This window comes from Loxodonta africana, chromosome Y (assembly GCF_030014295.1).
Source record: "Loxodonta africana isolate mLoxAfr1 chromosome Y, mLoxAfr1.hap2, whole genome shotgun sequence".
NCBI lineage: Eukaryota > Metazoa > Chordata > Mammalia > Proboscidea > Elephantidae > Loxodonta > Loxodonta africana.
Genome location: NC_087370.1, coordinates 4666160 through 4676502, shown reverse-complemented (window position 1 = coordinate 4676502; position 10343 = coordinate 4666160).

The following is a 10343-nucleotide window of genomic DNA, read 5'->3' as shown; positions in this document are numbered from 1 at the left end:
GTTTTTGTGTGCCAACAAGTCAATTCTGACTCCTAGCGAGCGTATAGGACAGAGTAGAACTGCATAGGGTTTTCAAGCAGCAACTGTTAGATTTGAACTGCCAAGCTTTTGGTTAGCAGCCTTAGCTCTTAACCACTTTGTCACCAGGGCTCTGATTAGGATTTAGAACACATAGGATAATCACATTAGCTCACAAAATGGTGGAGAACAACACTATATTGGGAGTAATTGCATTGCCAAGTTGACACACATTTTGGGGGGACACAACTCAATCCATAGCCCTTCCCAGATTTTTCTAAGACAGCATTAGCTAATATCAAATAGCTAATATCAAAGCCAGACAAATGCACCACAAAAAAGAAAACTACACACTAATATCCCTTCCAAAATGGATGCCAGAAGTTTCAACCAAATACCAGTGAACAGAATCCAACAGCACATTTAAAGAAATATACACAGTGACTAAATTGGATTCATTCCAGGAATTCAAGAATGGTTCAGTATTAGAAAGTCAGTCAATGTAATACGCTACATTAATAGAACAAAGGAAAACAATCACGTGGTCATCTCAATTCATGCAGAAATGATATTTTATAAAATCCTACACTCTTTCTTGATAAACAAACAATAACCTCTCAACGAGATAGGGATAAAAGGCAAGTCCCTCATCACGGTTAAGAGCATTTATGAAAAACCAGCAGCCATCATTATTCTCAATGGAGAAAAACTGAGAACTTTTCTCTTGAAAACAGAAACATCTCTCTCTATTATTATTCAATATTGTATTGGAAATCTTAGAGCAATAAGACAAGAAAAGGACATACACTCACTACTCACTTATTGACATAATTAGTTTCCAAGGACCAGGTCATTATGCAAAAAATTGGCAGTACACAAAAATGGAGAATGATCACATCAGAACACAAAATGAAGGATGACTGTGTCATTAAATTACTGCCAAACCACTGGGTATCATGGCCCAGCCAAATTAACACATAACCCTAACCATCACAGCCAGCGTTACTCTCATCTTGCATGTCAACATTCGTTACTGCTGTACATATGTTGTTAATGTGCAAAACAGAGTGTAGTTTTTTTTCACTATTGCCATAAATGCAAAATATCAGATAGCAACATAGTAGATAATTGGAAAGTAGGTATCCGAATTGGAAAGGAAGAGATAAAATTTGATCCTGTATGGAGAAAATCTCAAAGAAACCGCTAAGACATTTTGCAAGCTAATCAAAAAATTTATCAAAGTTGTAGGATATAGTCATTCTTGAAGGCTATTTGGTCATATATAATATTCTTGGTTGACAGATCTAGCCTTTTGTTACTTTAATTCCACCTGCTTGTGATCTGCAGTCTTTTGGGGGAGAAATTGTCACCTAATCTTATTGAGGATACTTTGTAACATTTCGCTTCTTTTTGGCTTCAGGATTTTCTCTTTATAAAACTGTGAAAGCTGGAAATTGTGTAAGGCAGAAATCTGCCAGAGGAAAGAAATGCAAATATCTCCCACTAGAACAAGTGATGGAAAATGGTAAGACTGCACCTTGTCAAAGGTGGAAAACTTGTGAGACCTAGAAAAACAAGGCAGTCTCACTGAATTCCAGCTCTCACAGGTTTCACTGTATATGGTTTTTGAGAGCTTCATTATAACGTGTCTTGTTGTGGATCTCTGGTTTTATTCTGCTTGGAATTTGTTGAGGTTTTAGGATTTGTAGATTTTTGCCATTCCTTAAGGTAGCCATTTTTTCTTCAAATAATTTTTTTCTGTCATTTTTCTCTCTCTTATCTCCATCTGTGAGTACAGTGATGAAAATGTTAGTTCACTTGTTTGTTACACAATTCCATTAGGCTTTTCTCTATTTTCTTTACTTTTCTATTCAGCATAAGTAATTTTGTCTTTATACTCTATTTCACCAATTTCTTTTTTTTGCCAGCTCGAATTTGTTGTTAGGAACTTTCAATTTTTATTTCAATCATTGTATAATTCAGCTCAAATTTCTATGTTTGATTTTTTATAGTTTTAATATCTTTGTTGAGTACTACAAAGAATTGTACATCAAGAAATTAGGTCTTGTAGATGAAATGTACAAGTTCCTAGAAACACATAAATTACCAAACTGAAGATGAAAGAATAAATATGAACATATTTATAACTTTTAAAATCGTTTAATCAGCAGTAAAATGTCCATAACCACAGGTCTTCTCTTGTGAATTCTACCAAACTTCTACTGTAACTCATTCTTTGATGCCAGCCTTACCCCGATACCAAAAGCAGATAAATAATTCATAAGTATGTACCATATATATCCCTTATAAATATAGGTGCAAAAATCCTCAACATCATACTATTAAACCAAATCCAATAGAACATTCTCTGGTGGCACCAGCAATAGTCTGGGTCCTATGTAAGGCCACAGGACCAGCTATGGATTGCCTGCCATAGGCCACTCTGAATGATATACCAGAAGCCTAGGAATTACCAGGCTACACAAGAGAAAGCAGCCAACTGGCCACAGAAAACCTTCTCCTGTTTGCCTACAACCTCTTAATCTGGTCATAGAGGGTGCTGGGCAATGGTGGGATGATGTGAGGCCACATATGGGTAGGGGGAGGCAAGGAGAGGGCTGAAGTTGTCTGAGAGGCTGGTGGGAGGATGCATGATGAGGGGTAGAGGGAAAGCGATCAGAGGGTGTTATGAGTCCCGGGTAGATGAAGGATGAATGGGGCCCTTTCCTGGGTGGGTGATGGGTAGCACCAAGAGACAGCAAGTGGCAGTCAGCTGGCAACACTCAACAACGACCACCACCAGGTCCCATGGGCTTGGATATGGTAGGGAAGCTGTGGTGGGGAAGGAGGGCCAATCACACCATGTGCATCTCCAGATGCAAGGGTCACCCAGTGGGCAGCAAGATATCAGGGAAACGCTGGAGCTGCTGAAGATGGGCGTGCCCTGAGTTGCATAACACCAATTTCACATAACAACCTGGTTTTTGGAACCTAACCATATGGATAAAGTAGGAGGGAGTATAGTGTTAAGAAGCAATAATCCTCATAGATATCTTCAGTGAAGTTCTTATCAAAATTCCAGTGGCCTTTCTGGCAAAAATGTAAAATCCAATTTTGGAATTCATATGGAATTGCAAGGGACCCAAAATAGATAAACCAATCTTGCAGAGAAGAAGGAAAACGGAGGACTCATAGCTACAGATTTCTAAACGCGTTCTAAAAGGTCAAATAAATCAAAACAGTCTGGTGCTAGTATAATTGTCTAATACCTCTTGATCTGGTCACAGAGGGTGCTGGGCAGTGGTGGGATGATGTGAGGTCAAAGGTGGGCAGGGTGAGGCAGGGGAGACATATGTTGTTGTGTGAGATGAAGTCAATCTTGAGTCATAGCAACCCTGTAGGACAGCGTACAACTGTCCCATAGGGATTCCTAGGCTGTAATCTTTATGGGAGGAGATCACCAAGTCCTTTCTCCCATGGAGTGCTGGTGGTTCAAACCACTGACCTTTCGTTAGTAGCCAAGTGCTTAAGCATTTTACCACTAGAGTTCCTAATAGACATATTGATCAGTAGAATATAATTGAGAGTGCAGAAATAAAACTATATATCTATGATCAATTGATTTTTAAACAAGAGTGTCAAGGCCATTCAATAAATAGTCTCTTTTCTAAATGTCTCTGGGACAACTGGATATTCTCATGCAGAGAATGAATTTGAATTCCTAATCACACCATATATAAATTAACTAGAAAAATGGATTAATGATCTAAGTATGGACTAATGGACCTAAAATATGGACCTAAAATGAATTAGTGAACTAAAACCATAAAACTCTTAGAAGAAAACATAGGGGGTAAATTTTCATATCCATGTATTTGGCAATAGATTCTTAGATATGAGTCCAAATACATAAGCGAAAATAATAATAAAAAAAGATAAATTAGACTTACTCAAAATAAAAAAAAAAATTCATTAAAAGACCCTATCTACAGAGTGAAAAGTTAACCCACAGAAATAGATAAATGCTAATAAGTCATTGAACTCTAGAGCCTAGTATATATAAAGAACTCTCAAAATACAACTAAAAGACAATCTGCATTAAAACTTGTTACAAGACTTAAATATTTGTATAAAGAAGACATGCAAAAGGCCAAATAACACATGAAGAAATGCTTACATCATTAGTCTTTAGAAAATGCAAATCAAAACCATATGAGATGGCAGAGAAGGCAAGATGGTAACAAAAGCAGTTCCTGTCTCCCCATACAAAAACAAAACAAAACAAAGCAAACAAACATTACCGTCAGGTTGATTCTGACTCATGGTGATTCATGTACATCAGATTGGAATTGCGTTACATCAGCTTTTCAATGGCTGAGTTTTCCAAAGTACATCACCAGACCTTCATTCCAAGGTGCATGTGGTGTACTCAAACCTCCAGGCTTTCAGGTGGAAGCAAGCATATTAAATATTTGCACTAAACACCAAAAGAAGGGAGGGGGGGAGGGAGGGAGGGAGGGAGGGAAGGAAGGAAGGAAGGTAAGGAGGGGAGGGGAGGGGAGGGGAGAGGAGGGGAGGGGAGGGGAGGGAAGGTAAGAAAGAAGGAAGGAAGGGAGGGAAGGAGGGAGGGAGGAAGGAAGAAAAGAAAGAAGGAAAGAAAGTAAGAAAGAAAAGGAAAGAAAAACAGAAACTCAGAACTTGTCAGAACTCTGGATATTAAATAATTATATCAACTAAGAAATACTGAAAAAGGTGGAATTAAATGTTAAGAAAGCTTTGCTTTTCTCCCTGCTTTGCACGCCCCCCCTCAGAATAGTGTCCATATTAAAGCTGTGGTAGTTCACCTTTCTAGAAAGTGTGCTTGGCCTGGTTCCTGAAGAAGCAGAGCAGACTTTATCATCAAATTATTGTGCATGTCTCTTCTGACCTGTTTCAGAGCAACCTGAGATAATGAAGGAATGGACTCGGCTGTTTTTTGACCTGTCTAATGGTTCATTCAGGTTCATGTTAGAATCACAAAACTAGGAAGATAAGCCTGAGGAGGTATATTTTGAGAAAGAAGGATATTCAAAAGCACTAAGCATACAATGGAATTGAGGAAATCACACATATGTCCTGGGCGGGATGTTCAGAAAACCTCTTTGAAGACTCTAAACTTATATCTCAGAGTAAATACGAGATTTAATGTTCTATTGTTGTTAGGTGCTGACGAGTTTGTTCCAGTTCAGAGTGACCCTATGAATAAGAGAATGAAACACTGCCCAGCCCTGAGGTATCCTCACAGTCATTGTTATGCTTGAGCTCATTGTTTAAGCCACCATGGCAGTTCATGTCATTAAGAGTCTTCCTCTTTTTCACTGATCCTGTATTTTACCAAACACAATGTCCTTCTCCTGACAAAATGTCTAAAGTATATGAAACATAGCTTCACTGTCCTTGCTTCTGGGGAGTCTTCTGACTGTTCATCTTCCAAGACAGATTTGTTTGTACTTTTGACAGTCCACGTTATATTTAATATTCTTCGCCAGCACCACAATTCAAAGACATCAATTATTCTTCAGTGTTCCTTATTCACTGTCCAGCTTTTGAATGCTTATGAGTTGACTGAAAACACTGTGGCTTGGGTCAGGTACATCTTAGTCCTCAAGGTGATATCTTTGCTTTTCAACACTTTAAAGAGGTCTTTTACACCTGATTTCCCCAATATAACGCATCCATTGGTTTCTTGGCTGCTGTTTCCCAGGTGTTGATTGTGGGTCCAAGTAAAATGAAATCCTTGACAACTTCAATCTTTTCCCCTTTTCTCAGGGTGTTGCTTATGGGTCCAGTTGTGAGGATTTGTGTTTTCTTTATGTTGAGGTATAATCCACACTGAAGATAGTAGTCTTTGATCTTCCTCACCAGGTGCCTCAAGTCCTCTTTCAGCTAGCAAGGCTGTGTCATCTGCAAAATGCCGGTTGTTAATGAGGCTTCCTCCAATCCTGATGCCCCACTGTTCTTCATATTGGCTTCATATATCTTCTTCTTCATACAGCTTCTCAGGTTATTTACTCAGCATATAGACTGAGTAAGAGTGGTGAAAGGATACAACCCTCATGCACACCTTTTCTAACTTTAAACCATGCAGTATCCCCTTGTTCCGTTTAAATGACTACCTCCATAGATCCAACCTGCAAAGACTGGTACAGATGTATTCTTTTGTTTTCCTCCTAGCATTTAAGGAAATCTCTGTCAAAAATCTAAATGAAGACAAGTGAAAGAACTGAGACGTTAATATCTACACACAACCGTAAAGGGACTCTTTAAAAAATACTTAGGAGAAGTCTCTAGTCACATGGACTGGTAAAACCTTCAGAAATTAAAAGAAACTACAGGTAAGTGAGAGAATCTAATATTCAGAGTCTTACATTATAATATTTAAATACACATTTAAATGAATTTCAACATAAAATCACAAAGCATACAGAGAACAGGAAATGATAACCATTTTAAAATATAAATAAATGAAATAAGAAAATTACTCCTTGAATTGTGACTCCTAAAATGTATGTCAAAGTGCTAATCCTGTACCTGTACATATGTTTCTGTTTGGAAACAGGTTATTTTTTATGCTGATAAAAGTACATTAGAGTAAGTATGGTCCTGAAGCTAATCCCTTCTGTGTTATTTCTTATAAATGGTGTATAGACACAGAAGGACAGCACAAAGGAATCATTGCATGTTACAGTGGAGGCAGATACATTCACAAGCCCAGAAATGTGAAAGATTTCCAACAGCTCTTAAAAACGAAAGAGGGAAATAAGGACCTTCCTCTAAAGTTGACAACAAGAATTTGAATTTGTAGCCTCCTTACTGAGGAGAATTTTTGTTATTGTTATTTAAAGCCACCCACATGTGGTGTTCTCTTTATGGCCTCGGCATCAAATAAAGGCAAAGTGAAAAACTGTCCTTACAGAAACATAGATAATGAATGAACTAGTAAGTACTTTAAAACTATTAAAAATGCTGAACTAAAAGGAAATATTAAAAATAACTAAATTTGAGAAAATTCTATATGAATAAAATATCAACAAACATATAGAATTAAAAAATGCTGGAGTTGAATATTTCAGTAATAGATATTAAAAATTAACTACAGTGATATTAATCAAGAATAAGAAAAAACTCTAAACTTAAGCTTTAAAATATTGAAGCCTGAGGGAAAAAAAAGAAAAAGAAAAAAAGGTGACCATAACCTAAGGTACTTGTATAACTTCATCAATGTACTAACATATACAATATGGAAGTCTCAGATGAGAATAGAGAAAAGGGAAAAATAAACATTAAAATAAGTAATAGCTGAAAACTTCCAGAATTTGATGGAATTAATAAGCCTAAACATCTAAGAAGCACAAAAAATTCCAAATAGGATAAATTCTAAGACACCCACACTAAATACATTGTAATACAACCAAAGATAGACACACTTCAAAGCAGCAAGAGTGAAGCAAAGGACAAAATATAAGGGTCTTCAATAAGAATAAATATCAAGTTCACATCAGAAACTAGAGGGACAGAAAACACTAGAATTAAGTACGTAAAATGCTGAAAGGAAAAGATGAAAATGTTAATCCAGAATTTTATATCTAGAAAGATGATTTGAAATATGTGGGTGAAATTAAGATATTTCCAAAAGCTGAGGAAATATAGGAAGCTAATATCACCAAATTCAAATGGGAAATAATTCTGTAATAACAATTAGAAACTTTAATATGCCACTTTCAAAAATGCAGATTATCTAGAGAGATGGTCAATAAGGAAATAGATTGCATGAACGCTGTAAACCAACTAGAACTATGAAATATATGTACCTGTATACATGTATATGTTTATATATGTATACATTTGCTAATTTCTGGTTATTTATGTTAAATTTATGATATATTTGGTCCCATAACAAAAACACCATATATATACACCTGTGTCCACACAACAGCTTACTACACATTCCTCACCAGTGTTCTTAGATAATTCTCAGGATAGACCATATGTTAGGTCACAGCGCAGAGTCCTGGTGTTAACCAACAAGTCAGTAGGGAAGTCACAAAATAAGTCAAAGCCAAAATACTGAAAATAGGGAAACACGGATGTGAACATGTAAAACAGGACAACGTTAAAACAAAAAAGAGAGACTAAAAATATATATTCCTAGATCTTTCATGTGGAGAGGAAGTCAAAGCGATATAAAGAAACAAAAGATTGTTTTGCACTTAAAAATTGGGGGTAAATATTCACATAACCACAAAGGAACCAAACAATCCTACACATCAAAATAAAAAACAAGGAAAACAGAAAGACTCAGCAAAAACAAAATCAACAAAAATGAAAAAGATGAAAAGAAAATACATTAAAAAAAGACTCAGCACAGAAAATTAAGTGGAAAAAACTATCAACAACGCAAAAAAGGACATGAAAATGACAGCACTAAACTCATACCTATCAATAATTATGCTGAATGTAAATGGACTAAATTCATGAATAAAGGAACAGTGAGCAGCAGAATGGATTAAAAAAACACAATCTGTCTACATGTTGCCTATAAGAGACACACCTTAGAGTTAAAGACACAAACAAACTAAAACTTAAAGGATGGAAAAAAATATCAAGCAAACAACAATCAAAAAAGAGCAAGAGTGGCAATAGTAATCACTGACAATATAGACTTCAAAGTAAAATCCACAACCCATGATAAGGAAGGACACTGTATAATGATTAAAGTGACAATACACCACGAGGTTATAACCTTAATAAATATTTACACACCCAATGACAGGACTCCAAAACATTAAAACAAACTCTAACAGGATTGAAGAGAGATAGGCAACTCTACAATAATAATAGGAGACTTCAACACACCACTTTCAGTGATGAATAGAACATGCAGAAAGAAGCTCAATAAAGACAGGGAAGATATAAATAGTACAGTCAATCAACTTGACCTCAGAGACACATACTGAACACTCCACCCAACAGCAGGCAAGTACACGTTCTTTTCCAACGCACATGAAACATTCTCCAGAATATTCAGCATATAAGGCCATAAAATAAGACTTAACAGAACCCAAATCAGCGAGATAATACAAAGCATCTTTTATGACCATAAAGCCATAAAAGTAGAAATCAATAACAGAAAAAGAAAAGAAAAAAAAATCAAAAACATGGAAACTGATCAAACCCCATGCATGAAACCTAGTAGGTTATAGAAGAAATTAAGGACAGAATAAAGAAATTCACAGAATCAAATGAGAATGAAAACACACCCTACCAGAACATTTAGGACCCAGAAAAGGCAGGGCTAAGAGGTCAATTTTTAGCAATAAATGCACACATCTAAAACAGAAGAAAAATGAACCCAGACCTATACATCACACCATAAATAAAAACTAATCAAAATCAAAGCAAATAGAAAGAAAGCAGCAGAAGGAGCACTCAGACACCAGAAGAAGCAAATAACAACAATTAGAGCAGAATTAAATGAAATAAAGAATAGAAAAAGAATTGGAAGTTTTAACATGACCAAAAACTGGTTCTTTGAAAAGATTTAACAAAATTGATAAACCACTGGCCAAACTGACAAAAGAAAAGCAGGAGAGGAAGCACATAACCCAGATTAGAAATGAGATGGGCAATATCACAACAGACCGAAGTGAAATTAAAAGAATCATAACAGAATACTATAAAAAATTGTGCCCTAACAAATTTGAAAACCTATAGGGAATGGACAAATTTCTAGAAATGCACTACCTACCAAAACTAACACAAACAGAGGTAGGACAACTAAATAAACCTGCAACAAAAGAAGAGATTGAAAAGGTAATTAAAAAGCTCTCAACAACAACAACAAAAAGCCCTGGTCCTAATGGCTTCACTGAAGAATTCTGCCAAACTTTCAAAGAAGAGTTAATACCAGTGCTACTAAAGGTATTTCAGAGCATAGAAAAAGATGGAATGCTCCCAAACTCATTCTATGAAGCCAGCATAAGGCTGATACCAAAACCATTTAAAGACACCACAAAAAAAAAATAAATAAAAATAAAGGCCAATATCCCTCATGAACATGGGTGCAAAAATCCTCAACAAAATTCTAGCCATTAGAATTCAACAACATATCCAAAAAAAAAAAAAACTTCACCATGACCAAGTGCAGTTCATACCAGGTATACATGGGTGGTTCAATATTAGTAAACACTCAACAGAATCTAGCATATAAATAAAACAAAAGACAAGAATCACACAATTTTTTCAATTGATGCAGAAAAGGCATTTGACAAATTCCAACACCCATT